This window comes from Physella acuta, unplaced genomic scaffold (genome assembly GCF_028476545.2).
Source record: "Physella acuta isolate Inbredline_101_S28 unplaced genomic scaffold, ASM2847654v3 ptg000019l, whole genome shotgun sequence".
Lineage (NCBI taxonomy): Eukaryota > Metazoa > Mollusca > Gastropoda > Physidae > Physella > Physella acuta.
Window position 1 is genome coordinate 782,386 of NW_026731539.1, and position 15,961 is coordinate 798,346.

Genomic DNA, 15,961 nt, shown 5'->3' on the forward strand with positions numbered 1-15,961 from the left:
TTATAAAGAGTTTTTGGGACATATTTTTTTGCCTAACACTTTATTTGTATTTTTAAAATAATTCTCAAATAATTTGGCACGATGTAAACAACGCTTCTCAGACCAATTTGTGTGTAGCATTGTGTGCCTTCCTAGAGACGTGGGACAGATTATAATTGTACCGATAACTTAACCATCTTATTTCTCCAATAGTTTGAGGGTAGAGTATATATTATTAAAGTGTTTTTGTTACTTGGTGCTCATTAAACATATTCCTTAAATTTGGTCTACCACCTTCTAATGTAGATTTAGGAGCCTGGACATTTTGTATTTTACAACCAACCGTCTGTGTCTGCCCTAAATTTCTTCAGCCCTCATATTATTTCCTTGATTAATCTTAATATGTAAAACAGAATTAATATAAAAAGTGCAGACACGATATAAAGAAAGGGCAGAAGAAAATTAACATGATTCCCGTTTTGTTATTAAATGCACATTTAAATAAGCTTGTTTTCAAATATTAATCGGTTGCATCTTTCATTAACCTGTCTTGTCTGAAAATATTTTTAGCCTGTCTTGTTTTAAAATATTTTAAGTTGCACCTATTATTAGCCTGTCTTGTTTTAAAATATTTTAAGTTGCACCTATTATTAGCCTGTCTTGTTTTAAAATATTTTAAGTTGCACCTATTATTAGCCTGTCTTGTTTTAAAATATTTTAAGTTGCACCTATTATTAGCCTGTCTTGTTTTAAAATATTTTAGGTTGCACCTATTATTAGCCTGTCTTGTTTTAAAATATTTTAAGTTGCACCTATTATTAGCCTGTCTTGTTTTAAAATATTTTAGGTTGCACCTATTATTAGCCTGTCTTGTTTTAAAATATTTTAGGTTGCAACTATTATAAGCCTGTCTTGTTTTAAAATATTTTAGGTTGCACCTATTATTAGCCTGTCTTGTTTTAAAATATTTTAGGTTGCACCTATTATTAGCCTGTCTTGTTTTAAAATATTTTAAGTTGCACCTATTATTAGCCTGTCTTGTTTTAAAATATTTTAGGTTGCACCTATTATTAGCCTGTCTTGTTTTAAAATATTTTAAGTTGCACCTATTATTAGCCTGTCTTGTTTTAAAATATTTTAGGTTGCACCTATTATTAGCCTGTCTTGTTTTAAAATATTTTAGGTTGCAACTATTATAAGCCTGTCTTGTTTTAAAATATTTTAGGTTGCACCTATTATTAGCCTGTCTTGTTTTAAAATATTTTAGGTTGCACCTATTATTAGCCTGTCTTGTTTTAAAATATTTTAAGTTGCACCTATTATTAGCCTGTCTTGTTTTAAAATATTTTAGGTTGCACCTATTATTAGCCTGTCTTGTTTTAAAATATTTTAAGTTGCACCTATTATTAGCCTGTCTTGTTTTAAAATATTTTAGGTTGCACCTATTATTAGCCTGTCTTGTTTTAAAATATTTTAAGTTGCACCTATTATTAGCCTGTCTTGTTTTAAAATATTTTAGGTTGCACCTATTATTAGCCTGTCTTGTTTTAAAATATTTTAGGTTGCACATATTATTAGCCTAGGTCTGTTGACAACTCTTGGCAAGCAATCATGTTTTACCCAGTTATTTCCCTTTCCATCAGCTGCATTGATAAAATACATACAAATTATGTTCAATGTGCAACACATAAACCAACCAGTTGCACCTTGTGTTCCTAGAAAGCCTCTGAAACGGTAAAAATGCGGTAGTTTATATTGATTTTAAAATATTTTGACAGTTTAATTTAGCAGACAATGTGTGAAAGGTTCCAAGGTATCAAGCAGGCTTTTTAAAAATTGTATAATAACCAAGATACTATCACACGTTATGTCGATTTAGTTCAGTGAATTTTTTATACTAGAACTATATCTATTAATGTTCAGTGTGTGTCTTAAACTAGAACTATCTCTATTATAATGAAGTGAATGTCTTACACCAGAACCATTACTACTTCATTGGTTGAAACATTAAAATCTTTCTAGTCAGGTGCTGAGATTAACGTTTTTACATATTGCTCTCAATAATTGAAATTAAATATAGAAGGAAGTAGTACCATAAGAATAATTGTCACGTCAGATTTGTTATCATTAAAACCCAGTTGCGTCGCTATGTCGGGTGTCGCCCTGTGCGGCACCTAATGGTGTCACCACTCCCCTCCCCCGAAAAAATTATATGATATATTTTATACATTGTTCGATCTTTTATTGTGGTACCAGCAAAACCAAATATCAACTAAAAACTATAAACCCAACAGACCTCCAAAGTCTGTAAATAAATTGACAATAAAAAAGGTTAATCATCGCAATAAGCTATTCTGTCACTACAATGACCTATTAACCTACCAACGGACATGCATACACCACATTCCCAAGATATCAACTAACAACGTACTTAAGACACAACATGCACAATTCATACACAACATTCACAACGTATCAACTAACAATGACAGCGAAGCACAATCTTACTCACTCCTAAGTCTGGTCACAGAAAACACTTCCGTTCTAGTTACTTCGAGCTTGGTTTGGATTTATGCTTTGCACCAGAACCAAAGTCTAATCTACCGTCTCTTTGTGTTTTCTGGTCGTACTCGCCTGTCGTGTTTCGTTGGGTCCGTATATATAGGCTGCCCCTAGAATCTTAGAATGTTCCCGAAGGTCGATGAGTCATATCCTAACTGTAAAAGTGACAGTCCGTCTTCCCAGTAAGTTACCTGTTGCTGCTTTTCCCGGCCCCACACCCTATTGTCAAGACCTGGTCAGTTCCAGAAAGTTTATAATGTCGTAAACAGTAAGCTATCCTGTAGTTCGCGAGCATGTTTTTGTATAATTAAATGGCCTATCCAGTACAATGATGTCTGCCCCAGCGTTAGCAATTCGTCTTCTTGGTTTAAGGGCGTAAGGCCACAGCAGTTACGGTCACTCCGGCTACGCCCGGGTTGACGAACGGGTACAGGTGATTCGATAAAACCCCGCGGGTGGTCACGCTGTCCCCCACCCCTAAAACAGAAGGGCCACTATTGTCGTAACTTGCCCTAATTACACACATATATTATATATATATATATATATATATATATATATATATATATATATATATATATATATATATATATATATATATATATATATATATATGTAATATCTAAAAAAAATAAACCATTAGTTACGCGTTGAAGATACACTTATAAACTGTATCGTCACTCCGGTGTTTAGGACTAGGTTGCAGCAATGCACGTCTGGTAAGCTAGTTTAATTTGAAAATATTTTATAATTGACTGGTCATCGGGAAGCTGAGTTGGGTTATGATGAAGTTATTAAACAAATTGTAGATATGCCGTTTGTGTCAGTAACATGGCCATCATAAGTATCAAACTTACAGAAGCAGATAGAATGGAGCTCATGGAATCTATTAATCGTTTTGATCATTTTGCAAATTTAAAAGCAGGAAAAAAAAACAGATGTAAATAAATCATGAGCAACTTTTTAAATTTTTTGCTTAGTGATTTGTGTTACTAGGTTTAGTACCACCCGATGTGTTTTCTTAGGGTGTCACCAGGTTCTAGACTGTGGGTGTCACCACGTGCAGAAGGACAGGCAGATGACAAAATAAAATAAAAACCTCGACATGATCGCCATTAATATTTTTTTTAAAGTTATTTTTGTACAAATATCTAAATGGATATCTAAAAAAATAAATATTGATGGTTTTGTAAAAAAAAAAAAAACACTTTCATTTTCCAAACTTATCCGTTTAATTCAATCAATGTCCAAAGAACAAAATCAAATTTGATGTACATCACCTTTCACAAAAATTCTAATGGTGTCTAAAAATAATTTACTAATTACTTCCCTTAGTACCAATTACTTTCCTTGATAGATCACTAATCAAACAAAAACCATTACATCGGGGGAAAAATACTTTTTATTAGTTTGTTTTTTATTTTGGAAAACTATAATTATATAATTAGCATGAGCTGAGAAAGAGCTATGTGGTAGGTAAATCACGGATATTTTAAATACTGCCTTTAATTTATTTTATACATTGCATGCACTGTTTACTAATTAATTTGTTTAATCAATAACAATCTAGAAGCCGCTCCTAAATGTCCTCAATGCTAACTTTTGTCTTTCCAATTGCGGATAAGATGGGGTACTATATTAATTCAATATATTGAATAAGGCGCGTCCGCTGGCGCCCGGCAGGGTGCGATTTGGCGCCCCGGGCTATCCTGTGATTGCTATGGTGCAAACGTTCGTTTTAAAGTGTGCGATAGGCTGCGGATTAAAAAGATTACAATAATAGTACACATAATCGAATGCAGTGCGTCCTTTGGCGCCCCGAGAGGGTGTTGTTTGGCGAACCATGTCTTACTCTGAGATCTATTGGCGCCTACCTTCGTGTTAAATAGAGCAACAAACTGTTGATAAGACAGGACATTTAGTCGTTTATTTGATTGAAACAGGCGCCCAGAGGTATCATGTGAGCGCTATGGTGCATACGTTCATTTTACAGAGTGCATTCCGCTGATGATTGAAAAGATTACTATAGTTGTACATTAAATCAGATCCAGAGCATCCTCTGTTGCCCATAGATAGCGCCATCTGGCGCAACGGATCTTCCCCAGAGGCGTAGCGACCCTTCCCGGCGCCCGGGGACAAACTTTTCGATTTGCACCCCCCCCCTCAAGGTTTCGATTTGCACCCCCACCCATCAAACTTTCAATTTGCACCCCCCTCAACCTTTCAATTTATTTTTCCAACCCATTTTGGCGCCCCCTAAGGTCGGCGCCCGGGGACTTATGTCCCCCCCCCCGCCCCCCCCCCCTCGCTACCCTACTGATCTTCCCGTGAGCACTATGGCACATACCTCCAATTTAAATAGAGCAACAAACTGTGGATAAGATAGAGTATTTACTCGTTTATTAAATTGAATCAGGCGCATCCGCTGGCGCCGCGGTAGGATGCGATATGGTACCTCGAGCTAAACTGTAAGTACTATGCGTTTAAGTTTGCGTTTTACGTTGGTGTTGTGGTTAAAGTTTGTGTTTATGTATTCGTTCATATTTGCGTTTGAGTAATTTGGTTTTATGTTTGAGTATATATTTGCGTTTCAGTTTGTTGCGTATAATGTTTTGCAATGTTTTCTGCGTTATTCTTTTCATTATCGCTTATGTTTACGTTTGCGTTTATTTTAGCGTTTCTGTTTCCCCTTATGTACGTGTTTGTGTTTCCGATTAAGTTTGCGTTTATGTTTGCGTTAATGATTATGATTGTGCTTGCACTTGTATTTGTGGTTGCGTTTGTGTTTAAGTTTGCTTTTGCTTTTGTGTTTCTGATTGTGTTTGCGTTTATGTTTGTGTTTGCAGTTTTGTCGTGTTCGCGCTACGTTTGCGATTTGTAATTGTGTATGTGTTTGTGTTTGATGTTGACATTGCGATTTGTGTTTGTTTGCTTTTGTATTTGTGTTTTTGTTTGCGGTTTTGTTTGTGTTTGCTTCTGCTTTTACGCTTGCTTTTGTCTTTGCATTGCATTACGTTTGCATTTGTGTTTTGGTTGTGGGTAATGTGTTATTTTCTCAAACGTCCATTTTGGCATATACACATTTAATTGGAAAAGTAATGTATTTCCTAAACCCGGGCAATGCCAGTATATGCTGCTTTACAGAAGGGTTTTAACAGAAACCAGTAGGCCTATATTATAAAAGTCTTGACATCAAAGTTTCAGTGCAATAATAAATTACTTTAACATAATTCTCGAAAAATGAATAAATAAATTAATTTTTTTGAAGTTAATTATTATGAACTAATGAATCTAATCAAACATAAGTCAAAAATATAATGACTCAAATGTCAAATCTATGACACACACGTAGGCCTACTTTTTTTAAAAATACAAAATAATGTCCCATTTATTTATAAAAAAAACTTCAAGCTATTGTTTTATACGTACATCAGGCACCCATTTTGTATACAAACACTTAAGATATCAGCACACACACATTTAACTAGCACACGGCTGATAGGAGGAAACAACATTTTTAAAACAAGCAATTAAACATTTTAACCCAATTCTTCTTCAGAATTTTAACCACATCACTGGTCATATTACAGAGCCAAAAATTAATTAGTAAAATCAATCATTTTTACTGAAATTCCTGAAATAAACAATTTGTTTTTGCTTGTTGTCAAAATAAAAAAATGCCTAGCCAAAATTTGTCAATTGTCTTTAGTCTATGCTGAGCCACTGCAGAAAATGTTAAAATATCTAAAAAAAAACTTGAACAACTATGACTTGACAGCTGCCTTCACTTGTGCCTGCTGGAACTGGTGCTGGAGTTTGTTCAAAGTCTCTCTGTGGGCATCAGCTTTCTTTTCCAAATCTTTGATGAGGTTCTCGTGCCGTTTCATTTCACTGTTGATATAGTCAATACGCTTCTGTACATTCTGCTTGGCTTCTGTGAGATGTTGTTTGATTAAAGCAGGTCCAACCATCTTGAACTACCAGCTCCATCTTCCAACCAGTCAAGTTCCTCTTTGACTAGAGTATTTTCATTCTGCTGTCCTTCTAGCTGTTGATACAAACCGATGTGATTTGCCACATCTTTTTGGACACTCGTAGGCCTACATGGCGAGATTGGCGCAATTCTCGTCATCCAGCTGGGTGTAAGCTGGGAAGAAGGTGACACAGTCTTGGTTGTTGTTTGAGTTTCTGGGTTTTCACAGTCTTGGTTGTTGTTTGCGTTGCTGGGTTTTCACAATCTTGGTTGTTGTTTGTTTGAGTTGCTGGGTTTTCACAGTCTTGGTTGTTGTTTGCGTTGCTGGGTTTTCACAGTCTTGGTTGTTGTTTGAGTTGCTGGGTTTTCACAGTCTTGGTTGTTGTTTGAGTTGCTGGGTTTTCACAGTCTTGGTTGTTGTTTGAGTTGCTGGGTTTTCAGTGTTGGTTGTTGTTTGAGTTGCTGGGTTTTCACAGTCTTGGTTGTTGTTTGAGTTGCTGGGTTTTCACAGTCTTGGTTGTTGTTTGAGTTGCTGGGTTTTCACAGTCTTGGTTGTTGCATGAGTTGCTGGGTTTTCACAGTCTTGGTTGTCGTATGAGTTGCTGGGTTGTCCTGATGGGAAAACAGAATGGCTACGTTGTTGTACAGACACGAAGGCAAATGTGAAGAAATACAGTGTACACAAATTAAGACAAATATAATGTACATAAATGTAGACAAAAAAAGACATATGTTATGTTCTTGTGCTAGAAGTGTTTACTTAGGTATGGAGCATGAAGTTGTCTCCAATTATGTTTTAACTGTAAGCGAAATTTTAAATAAATACCAAAACACGAAAATTAGCTAATGGACGGAGATTAGTAAAGGAAAAAAAATTAGCAGATTTAATTTTCAGATTTAAAGTAATTTTACGAACATAAGATTTTTTACAAGTAAAAAATATATTTAAAGAAACGAATCTCCATTGTATACAGTAAAAACACAGCAGTTTCTTAAACACTTACCTGGTTCAAACATGGCCGACCACTAGGTCTTAGCGATGATGCTGCCATCATCCTCCCATCTTAACACAATCTCACTCGCAATGTCGTTGGCCCCACACCACAAAGATTGATTGTTCCCAAGTGTCAAGAAAATATTCAACTTATCTCCGATTTTCTGGGTATAGCTTGACATAAAATATTATCAAAATCAATAATCCAAATTGATATACCTGCTGAAAAATTGAAATTAGTTTTTAATAAAATCCCTAATGAAACCCAACCCTATCCAATCCAGCCTTATCGAAGCCCATCGAACCCTATCCAATCCAGCCTTATCGAAGCCCATCGAACCCTATCCAATCCAGCCTTATCGAAGCCCATCGAACCCTATCCAATCCAGCCTTATCGAAGCCCATCGAACCCTATCCAATCCAGCCTTATCGAAGCCCATCGAACCCTATCCAATCCAGCCTTATCGAAGCCCATCGAACCCTATCCAATCCAGCCTTATCGAAGCCCATCGAACCCTATCCAATCCAGCCTTATCGAAGCCCATCGAACCCTATCCAATCCAGCCTTATCGAAGGCCATCGAACCCTATCCAATCCAGCCTTATCGAAGCCCATCGAACCCTATCCAATCCAGCCTTATCGAAGCCCATCGAACCCTATCCAATCCAGCCTTATCGAAGCCCATCGAACCCTATCCAATCCAGCCTTATCGAAGCCCATCGAACCCTATCCAATCCAGCCTTATCGAAGCCCATCGAACCCTATCCAATCCAGCCTTATCGAAGCCCATCGAACCCTATCCAATCCAGCCTTATCGAAGCCCATCGAACCCTATCCAATCCAGCCTTATCGAAGCCCATCGAACCCTATCCAATCCAGCCTTATCGAAGCCCATCGAACCCTATCCAATCCAGCCTTATCGAAGCCCATCGAACCCTATCCAATCCAGCCTTATCGAAGCCCATCGAACCCTATCCAATCCAGCCTTATCGAAGCCCATCGAACCCTATCCAATCCAGCCTTATCGAAGCCCATCGAACCCTATCCAATCCAGCCTTATCGAAGCCCATCGAACCCTATCCAATCCAGCCTTATCGAAGCCCATCGAACCCTATCCAATCCAGCCTTATCGAAGCCCATCGAACCCTATCCAATCCAGCCTTATCGAAGCCCATCGAACCCTATCCAATCCAGCCTTATCGAAGCCCATCGAACCCTATCCAATCCAGCCTTGTCGAAGCCCATCGAACCCTATCCAATCCAGCCTTATCGAAGCCCATCGAACCCTATCCAATCCAGCTTTATCCAACCCAACCCCATCGAACCCTATCCAATCCAGCCTTATCCAACCCAACCCCATCGAACCCTATCCAATCCAGCCTTATCCAACCCAACCCCATCGAACCCTATCCAATCCAGCCTTATCCAACCCAACCCCATCCAACCCTATCCAATCCAGCCTTATCCAACCCAACCCCATCCAACCCCATCCAACCCAGCCTTATCCAACCCAACCCCATCCAACCCCATCCAACCCAGCCTTATCCAACCCAACCCCATCCAACCCCATCCAACCCAGCCTTATCCAACCCAACCCCATCCAACCCCATCCAACCCAGCCTTATCCAACCCAACCCCATCCAACCCCATCCAACCCAGCCTTATCCAACCCAACCCCATCCAACCCCATCCAACCCAGCCTTATCCAACCCAACCCCATCCAACCCCATCCAACCCAGCCTTATCCAACCCAACCCCATCCAACCCCATCCAACCCAGCCTTATCCAACCCAACCCCATCCAACCCCATCCAACCCAGCCTTATCCAACCCAACCCCATCCAACCCCATCCAACCCAGCCTTATCCAACCCAACCCCATCCAACCCCATCCAACCCTACTCCAACCCTATTCCAACCCTATTCCAACCCTATTCCAACCCTATTCCAACCCTATTCCAACCCTATTCCAACCCTATTCCAACCCTATTCCAACCCTATTCCAACCCTATTCCAACCCTATTCCAACCCATTTTCCATTTATATCTTCATTTAATGACCCTAATTATTCATTTCCGATAATTTTGTATTTCCCACAATTATTATTCACTTTTAAACCAATTTGCACTTATTTGACTTTAATTATTACACTAATACCGCCCAGGATTTGAACCCAGCTACACAAGCATGACAGAGAGAGAGTTAACTGAATAACTGACACCTAGTCCTCTCTGCCATCCCGTTCCATACAAAACTACTGTAATTTATTATTATAAGTGAACTGTTCTTACATTCTTACATTTTGCCAGTTTCGGCATCAGGTCGCAATATAATCGAACATAACGAAAAGAATAATTATGTCATTTTAATTGACTGATCCACCTCAAATGATACATACATCGTTTTATAAAGAGTTTTGGGGCATATTTTTTTGCTTAACACTTTATTTGTATTTTTAAAATAATTCTTAAATAATTTGGCATGATGTAAACAACGTTTCTCTTCTCAGACCAATTTGTGTGTAGCAAACATTGTGTACCGTCATAGAGTCCTAGAGACGTGGGAAAGGTTTTAAATGTACAGTTAACTTAACCATCTTATTTCTCCAATATTATTATTTATTTTTTTTTCATGAAAAAATAATTCTCCAATATTATGAAACGTTCATAAAATAAACTGTAAATAAGTTTATTTTAAAATATGTTTAGAAATCACCTATCATCAAACTGTCTTTTATTAAAATATTTTAGGTTGCCTCCATCTCTGACATAGGTCTGTTGACCCATTATTAACTTGTCTAGTTTTAGAATATTTTAGGTTGTACCTATCATTAGCCTTTGTTATTTCCCTTTGCAGCTTTATCATAGCTATTTCCCTTTACAAAATGATCATTGATAAAATACATATAAATTATGGTCAATGTTGTACACATCAAATATACGGTTGCACCGTGTGCTTGATAGATCATTTTTAAAAAAGAAAAAGTATTTTATATTGATTTTTAAATATTTTACAATATAGTGAAGCTGGCAATGTATGAAAGGTATGAAATAGGTTTTATTTAAATTGTATATTAATTAAGGGGTCATCCATAAATGACGTCACGCTTTCTTGACGATTTTACCTCCCCCTCCCCTCCGTCACACGTCGTCACAAAAAGTCAGACCTCCCCCCCCCTAAAATGACGTCACACCTCAACCTACAACCCCCCCCCCTCAAAATTACAGTTGAATATTTTTTTAAACATCGATATTTTTCTAAAATCTTGTCTAAACTATTACAATTTATTAAAACACTAAACGCGAAATAACGTCTAAAATATTCGTTTTCTAACATTGCTTTTTTATAATGCAAAAGTGTGACGTCGCAACATTTAACCCCCCCCCCCCCCCTCATCACACATCGTCACAAAATTACGGACCCCCCCTCCCCCCTACGAGTGTGACGTCATTTATGGATGACCCCTAAGGCACTATCACGCGTTGTGGGAATATAGTTCAGTAATTGTTTTACACTAGAAATGTATCTATTAAAGCTCAGTGTATATCTTATAAAAGAAACATCTCTATTATTATACAGTGAATATCTTACATCAGATCTGTTTCTACTACATTGGTTGAAGCATTAAAATCTTTCTAATGCTGTGATTGACGTTTTTACAGATTGCTGGTAATATTGGAATAAAATATAGAAGGAAATAGTACCATGAGAATCATTGTCATGTCATGTTTGCTATTATTAAAACCTTCCCAGTGTACTGGATTTAAGTATATAAAGACATTCTTTTTTTACTCAGTGGTTGTAGAAAATAAGAGAGAAAAGTTAAGTTAAACATTAAACATTAAACAAATACTAAAGCACTAAAACAGGTAAATACTATCAATCTATAATATAAAAAATCAATCAACAAACAACTGTATTTTATCTTGTTTATTGTAACATTAAATTAAATTTAAAATTATTGTACAAAAACAACTACTGATTACATTAAACCCACATGTGCTATGAATTTTTCTCTATCACATTGACAGTAAGTGATATTTGTGATATTCAATATGTAGCCAAAAGCAAGATGTAAGTTTTATTGTTGACGCATAGATTTCTTAGATAGTGCGGTTAAGTGCACTAAAACTCGAACGTCTCGAGTTCTGTTAGTAGATTTATCTGTTTAGGTAATTATGAATATAGAATCTCTAATAACCCAAGTCCAGCTTCAGTCATATAAACGATTATTTTATAAATAAGTGAAGGATCGTATACTTTGATTGCTCTAAATTTTTAGTGACCTTCGACATCCGGAAGTTGGGCTATATTTCCCGCGCCCATACAACAAAGATCAGAGAAATATAGCGCCAAACGTTACTTACATTTAAATAACTCAGATTTAGAAAACCAGGTCACACATCTAAAAATAAAATATCATTACGCGTTGATGAAACCTTTATAAACTGTATCACCACTCCGGTGCTTAGGACTAGATCGCAGCAATACACGTCGGGTACGCTAGTTCCGTTTAAATATTCTTTAGCATTACCTGGTCAACGGGAACGAGATTTTGTCGTCTATACTATGATAGCTTTTTTATCGTATTATTTGCTCAATAAGTGATGTACTGAAACAAATTGTAGATATGCCGTTTGGTCAGTTACATGACCATCCTAAGTATTAAACTTACAGGAGCAGAAAAAAAAATCTCAAGGAACTTATCAATCATTTTGCAAACTTAAAAGTAGGAAACAAAACAGATCTTAGTAAATCATGAGTAGCTGTTACAAAATTATGTTTGGTTAATGGTGTTACTAGGTCTGGTGTAACTTTATGCGTTGACTAAGGGTGTCAGTATGTTCGGGGACTGTGGGTGTAATTAGTTGTCACCATTTAATTAGTGTCACCATTTAATTAGTGTCACCCTTTAATTAGTGTCACCCGCTGTTGTCCGCACCCTGCCTCCCCCCACCCCAACGCTGTGACGCTTTGTAAAACGAGATAATCTTAGCGTAGCCTCAAAAGTTAATAAAAATACATGTAAATCAATGGATTATAAAAGTCTTGGCATCAAATTTTCAGTTCAATAATAAATAAAAACTACTACTTTAACATAAATCTCTTAAAATGTAGGAACAAATTAATTTTGTTTAAGTTAATTATTATGAACTAATTAATCTAATGAAACATAAGTAAAAAATATTATGACTGTCTAATTTATCTCACACACGAACATGGCGAGATTGGCGCAATTCTCGTCGTCCAGCAGTGTGTAAACTGGGAAGTAGGTGACACAGTCTTGGTTGTTGTTAGAGTTGCTGGGTTGTCCTGGTGGGGAAAAAAATAATGGGTCGTTTTTTGTACAGACAAGAATGCTAATGTGTAGAAATACAGTCTACACCATCGTGGACAAACACACGGTACACAAATATGGACACATATTGCACAATAATATGGACAAGTACAGGGTACATAAATTAAGACAAATATAATGTACACAACTGTGGACAAAAATAGTCACTTGTTCCATTGAGTTATTTTCTTAAGTCTTGAAGTGTTGACTTAGAAATTAAAAATGGTATAAGTAATAAAGCTGTCTCACATTATAATATGTCAAATATGTCGGCTTATAACTCCAAGTGAAACAAACAAAATAACCCAATACAAAAATAAGATGAGGGACATAAATCAGTATTGGGAATACATCAACGTATTTAATTTTGAAATTTAAAGTAATTTTTTTATCATAAAATTTGATACAAGTTTAAAAACAACAACACATTTACCAATCGGATTTACGACTGTTAAAAAACACAGATCAGTTTCTTAAAGACGTCCTGATTACCTGGTTCAAACATGGCCGACCTCCAGGTCTGAGTGATGATGGTGCCATCATCCTCCCACCTAAACACATTCTCACTCGCAATGTCGTTGGCACCACACCACAAAGACTGATTGTATGTTTTCCCAAGTGTCAAGAAAATATTCAACTTATCTCCATTTTTTGGTGTGTACAATTGGGCTTTCCTTGCTAAAATAATCAATTTAAGCTCAACATATAATATTATTAAAATCAATAATTCAAAAAGATATACCTGCTCAATGCTAAAAATTGAAATCAGTTTGTAATTTAAACCAAACTTCAATGTCAAATAAACACGATAACAATAATAACAATTTACACAGCCGAAGCTACAGGAACAGGCACAAAAAGAATATAAAACTATAAACCGTTTTAAGACAGGTGTTCTTGCTCTCAATAATCCTGCCAAGCGGCGGATCAAGGAGAGGGCTGAGAGGGCAGCAGCTCAGGGCCCTTCTCAAACTTTATCCACCAAGGGTCATGTCGGACAAGTCTCCGAGGATACGTTTATTCTCTTCGTCTTGTCCTAATTATACTTTTTATAAAATGTGCCAAAACATGTAAGATAAAAATTGGTCATTTCTGCCCAAAATTTCTGTCTGTCAAAGTTACTTAATTATTGACACCTCATGTAAATATCACTTAGACCAACATAGACAGGTTAAAACTAAGCCACCAGAGAAAACAAAGTCATGTAGAACGGAAACTACCTTGACAATCCTTCCTGGCATCCGTGTAGTTTTTTAACCAGGTCGAGATGTAAACACATACGCTGACGTCACCGCTAGAGATCACACGAAAACCGTTGCTAGAGTTACAGAGAGCGCCATAGGAATACAGCACGCCACCTGGTGGTGGAGCAGCTACCTGTTGTTGGACAGGTACCAGCCATCTACCTGTAGGAATATATCAGAGAAAATGTGCAGGTAAACATTCTGGCCATCGACGTCAGCTAATCAATCTGTAAAACATGTCGTTCACTTCAAACTATAGATATAAAGCCAAATTCACTTCAAACTATAGATATAAAGCCAAGTTCACTTCAAACTATAGATATAAAGCCAAGTTCACTTCAATCTGTAGATAATAAATAAAGTTTTTTGCCTCTGAACGGAGTGGTCTAGCAGTATAGAGCTGGACTGCTAACCCGTAAGTCTCGAGTTCGAATCCGGGTTCAAGTCAGTAGAAAGTCCCTGAGTTCACCCAGCTCTGATGGGTACCTAACTCACGTCAGGGAAAGTAAAGGCGGCTGGGCGTAGTGCTGATCACACTATCTCTTCATATGCCGCGGTCACAGAAACAAGTGAACTCTACTTCACTTGCCCCATAGACCGTCAGGTTTGAAAAGGGAACTTTACTTCACTGATTATGTTTAGGGCACTTGCCGGTGCCGCAGGCGATTCAATTTGCCAAGCACATGCATCTGTGAGTAGAATACGGGGAAAAGTATTGATCATACTCTAGGGCCTCGCCGAGACCTAAACTGGAAGCGCGGGTGACCTTTTCATCATATTTAAAGAGCTATATATATTTAAAAACACGGCCGATTCCGGTCCCTGATATCGTAGAACGATCCCATGGTTAACAAAAAAGGGTATTTCCATAGGGAAAACATTGTAAAACAGTTGTAAACGAGAAAATTTATTTCCATAGATGATTGTTTTAATATATATTTTGACAAACAGACGAATTTTGAAAATATTTTAGGGTGCTTATTAGGCTACATGCATCGGACTCATTTTTTTGCTAGGACCTAGGTAATTGACTCGCCCATATGGAAAATCAAGACTCAACTTAATTAAACACACAAAACTGTACACAACTCACTTCAACTAAGCAAACAAACCTGTACACAACTCACTTCAACTAAACACACGAACCTGTACACAACTCACTTCAACTAAAAACAAAAACCTGTACACAACTCACCTAATCCGCAGTAGCCAGTAGAGTTTAGAAAATAAAATCCACCATACGAACTCGAGTCTAAACATCGGGAAGCACAAGACGATAGGCTGCGTGTATAGAAGACCTGCCCAAATGTCTGTAGAGATACCAGGGGATCTGTTTGACGAAGGAAATCTCTAGACCTCACCTCCGTATAGATGAATCCTGTGTAATAAATGACACAGACATTTCTTTTATTATCACTGACATTATTAACTAAATGTGATCAGTACTTAAGACTTTCTTAATAAAGCAAAGTAAGAAATGGCATATCAATTTCGTTTGAACTAATGTACTGCATAACTAGTCAAACAAATTAAGTGATAATATTCTTTAATGTATAATATTTTTGTAGATATACCTGTAAGGAAACACAAGATTATAAATTGTACTGTCGCCATCATTCAACCTTCAGACATAACTAGAGAGAAAGTGAAAACAACACAGACCTGAAACAGTTTACTTTGATCATTTGAAAACACGCAGGCCATCAATATTTCGTTTAATCATCGGTACCCAGTCAGATGGAAAAGTCTCGTGTTACATAATTAACTTCCCAGATTGTATCTCCTGTCGATATCAGATCAGAATGACAGGGAAATAAAAGAACGGTTTGGACACCCGTAGCTTGAAGACACTACTAGACTTGTGTGAGTTATA

General features: G+C 37.1%; 1 pseudogene; it reads right to left on the reverse strand.

The window, feature by feature from the left end:
• Positions 1 to 6,250: 6,250 nt before the first annotated feature.
• Positions 6,251 to 7,531, reverse strand: LOC131939603 (prefoldin subunit 6-like; annotated as a pseudogene).
• Positions 7,532 to 15,961: the final 8,430 nt, after the last annotated feature.